The sequence below is a fragment of the Balaenoptera borealis genome, assembly GCF_965194805.1.
Source record: "Balaenoptera borealis genome assembly, chromosome: 11".
Taxonomy (NCBI): Eukaryota; Metazoa; Chordata; class Mammalia; order Artiodactyla; family Balaenopteridae; genus Balaenoptera; species Balaenoptera borealis.
Genome location: NC_138868.1, coordinates 43,772,351 through 43,776,691, shown reverse-complemented (window position 1 = coordinate 43,776,691; position 4,341 = coordinate 43,772,351).

Below are 4,341 nucleotides of genomic sequence, written 5' to 3'. Positions count from 1 at the left end.
GCTGTAGATAATTTTTTCTGCGTTATTATTTGACAACATAATTTCTGGTATCCTTGTATATTTTTCCAATCAGAAGTTTCCAATTTTTACCTGGTCTTCTTCTATGAATTTTGCTTTCTTTTGTCCTGTTTATGAATGCCTCCCCTATGCCCAGATCAAAAATGTATTTTTGTATATTTTCTCCTATCGTGAAGCCTGTGTATTTTCTGGCTCAGGACACTGCCTGAGTCTCCACCAGGGGTCTGGACTGGTAGATGAGCAAGGATGCTGAAGTCCTGTCTGGGAAGTAACCACTTATATGGTGACTTTCAGTTGGATCCAACTGTAGGTTTGGACTCAGGAATGTGCATCTTAGGCTGCCTAAGGGGAGTAGCTTAGGTTCTAACAAGAAACTTTTCTGAGGGACATCATAAAACAAAAAGAAACATTCAAACTACAAATCCAGAAAAGGTATGCGATGGCTTTCTCTGGAGATGGCCATAACGCAGGCAGACATGCACTTGTTTAGGATATTTAGGGTAATTCCACACTTGGAGAGGCTCAAACAATTTGCTTCAAGTTTCTGGAAATTTCCACAGGCAGCATAGTCTAATGGAAATATAATATGAGCCATACAGATATTTTCAAATTTCTGGTAGCCACATTTTAAAAGAAGTAAAAAGAAACAGGTAAATGGAGTGGAACTTTGTCACTTTCATGTAAGATTAAACCACAATTACAGAGAATAATGATTTGTGAAATTCAATTATTTATGTTTGAATTTGGTAGCAGGTCTATTTTAATGTATCTAAATTTTGTTTCTCCTGTACTCCTTTTTTTAAAACTAAATATCTCTTACATCACTTACAATATCATTCTTATGTTGCCTGAAAAACAAAATCCATCAAAATAAATGTGTTGGTTTATCCATTAAAAAAAAAAAGAGAGAGCGCGAGACCGTTGGGTCCCGCTCTGACAACAGTCAACCTGGCAGTGGTCCTCGTGGCAGAGGTTGCGGTGAGATGCAGATCGTGGCCTCCCTGGGGCCCTCCCAGGCCCTCCATCCTTGGGACAAGCAGGTGAGCTGGGGGGGCCCGGGGACAGGCTGAGGGCTGTGTCCTGCAGAGCTCCAGAGCCCTCGCCACGGCCGCCCACTGGCCGGGCCCAGGCCTTGAAGCAGCAGCAAACCTCTCCCCCATCCCCACCTCCGCAACCTAATGGCGGCGGCGGTCTCCGTGGGTCGCAGTCCGCCGAGGCCTCAGCAGCTGGAGTATATGGACACTGCCATTAAGGTTTACAGGAACATCGTGACGTGACTGTGACCTGACCTCAAGAACAAAGGATCTGACACAAAGAAGTCTGCAACTGCCAACCATGCTCCTCCCTCACCTTTCCTATAATATGGCTTTGCTGGAAGCTTTCAGGGAGTTTGGGGTTTTTAAAGCATGAGCCCCCCATTCTCCTCGCATGGCCCTGCAATAAACCTTTCTTTGCTGCAAACTCCGATGTTTTGTTATTGTTTTGCCTCACTGTGCGTCGGGCACATGGACTTGCGATCCATAACAGGACCACTTGCTCTGGGGGAAGCCAGCTGTCATATCCTATGGACTCTCAGCAGTCTGGAGAGGCCCACTCGACAGGGAACTAAGGCCTCCTGCCAACAGCCAGTGAGGATCTGAGGCCAGTCAACAACCACGGAGTAAACTTGGGGGAGGACCCTCCAGCCTTCAGATAACTGCACCCCTGCCAAGGACTTGACTGCAACCTCCTGAGACATCGCAAGCTAGATTCACCCAGCTAAGCCACTTCCAAATTCCTGACCCACAGAACAATGAGGGAATAAAATTTGTTGCTTTAGGCCACTTATGCAGCAACAGATAATGCAAATGGCTACGTTTTCCAAAGCCCCTAGGGTGTGATACTGCTTTAACAGTTTATAATAATAGTTTTAAAAAAATAAATATAAATATTTCTGTCACCTTTACAGTTTATAAACAGCTTCCTCACTTATGCTCTTCTAATACAGGAATCCATTCTCTTTACTTCACAAGGTGCTGACTCATTTCAGGTTTGTAAAATTTCCAGTGGCTAACTTTTTTCCTGATATTCAGCATAGGATAGCAAAAAAAAATGTGGGCATTGGAATCAGACAGACTGGATTATCTTAACTGAGATAAAAATTATATACAGGTAAATAAACAGATTTATAGAGGTACAGTTCAATGAGTTTTGACAAATGCATTCTCCGATACAACAAAAAACACCAATAAAAATAAGGAGCATTTCTGTCACCCTAGAAAGTTCTCCATAACCCATCCTATGCAATCTCCACTACCCTAGAGACAACCAGGGTTCTGATTTCAGTCACCACTCCGTCACCAAAGATTAGTTTTGCCTTCTTTGAACAAATGAATTTTACAGTATGTGTTATATATGATTACTTTCACTCAGTAGAATGTTCTTAAAATTCATTCATGTTGCTGTGGATAACAATACTTTATAATATTTATTGCTAATTAGTATTTTGTTGAATTAATATAATTAATATAATGTAGTATAATATACTGCATTTTTCTGTTGATGGGTTGTTTCCAGATTGGGGCTATTAAATTAAGCTCTTATAAACATTTTGGGTAAGTCTTTTCTTAGACATATTATCATTTATCTTGGGTAAAATACCTATGAATGGATTTGCTAAATCATAGGGGAGATGTATAACTTTGTATGAAACTGCCAAACTGTTTTTCCAAAGCATTCGTATTATTACACTCCCACCAGCCATGTATGAGGGTTCTGGTGGCATTACATCCTAGCCAACATTTGGGGTTATTGTTTAAATTTTAGTCATTCTAGTAGATATGTAGTGGTATTTCAGTGTGGTTTTAATTGGCTTTTACTTGATGACAGAGGATGTTGAGCTCTTTCTTAAGCTCACTGCCCATTTTTATACTTCTTTTGTGAGGTATCTGTTCAAGTCTTTTGTCTGCTTTTATAACATTTAAAAATTATTGACTTATAGGGATTAGTTTACATTATGGACATGAGTCTTTTGTCAGATAGATGCACTGTGAATAACCTCTCTCAGTCTGTGGTTTGCCTTTTCCTTTTCTTAACAGGCTTGTTTTTGTTTTTTATTGTTTGTTTTTAATGACTAGGGGTCTTTAATTTTGATAAAGTCCAATTTTTCTTTTGGGGTTATTTTTGTGTCTTTTCTAAGAAATCTTAGTCATGCTAAAGTTTGAATATATTTTTTCTTCTATTTTTTCTATGAATATGTTTCTTCTTTAAGAAAAAGAAGATTTAATAGTATTGGCTTTTACATGTAAGTCCATGATTTATCTTGAATTAATTTTTGTGTTAGATTAGGAAAGTATTGGAATTTCTTTTTTTTCCCATTTGCTGAATGAAATTTTCTTTCTTCATTAAAAAAAAAAAAAAGAAACAGGTAAAATAAATTCAATGAGTTAATCAAATATTTCCAAAATAGTATCATTTCAACATGTAGTTGATAGAGGATATTACTAATGTTATTAAATTTTTTGTGTGCTGAGTCTTTGACATCTAGTGTATATTTTATACTCATAGCACATCTCAATTCAGCTAACCATATTTCAAGTGCTCAATAACCACATATGTCTAGTGGCTACTGTACTGGACAGTGCAGCCCTTTACCCTCCCCCGCAGCCTGTTCTTCTTAACAAAAGTGTATCATAACTTCAATTGATCCTACCTACTGATGTAGATTAATCTTCCTAAAGCACAGTTCTGCTTGGATTAATTCCTGGAGCGGATGTTGTTGTGAGTGAAGACTTTTAGGAAGAGGTGACAGTTAAGCTGAAACTTGGAGGGTGGGTAGGAATTAGCCAGGGGGTCAGAGGGAAGACTGTGAACAAGGGGGTGGCTGGAGTGCACAGGCTGAGAGTGAAGCAGCCATCAGATCCTGAGGGGTGTATAGGCTCTGCTGAGGGGGCTGGATTTGATTCTGAAGATAATAGGAAGTCATCAAACATTTGTCAGTAGGGAATATGGGAGAAAGGCAAGCCAGGAGGAAACTAGTGTGGAGGAAAGTGCGGGATCCAGGTAAGAAATAATTAGGGCCTGAGCTAAGGCAATTCATTCATTCATTCATTCATTCCACAAACACTCAATACCTACTGTGTGCTAGGCACTGGAGAGAAAGCAGAAAACAAAACAGTTTTGCCCTCATAGAACTTCATTACACTGTGGGGAAGGAGGTAGATAATGCAGGGTGGTCCTCAGGATTCATATGTCATTTGGTGGATGGTGGGGCCATTCTCTGAGATAGAAGTTCAGGAGGTAGAACAGGTTTGGGAAGAAAGATAAGTTCAGCTTATCTTTTTG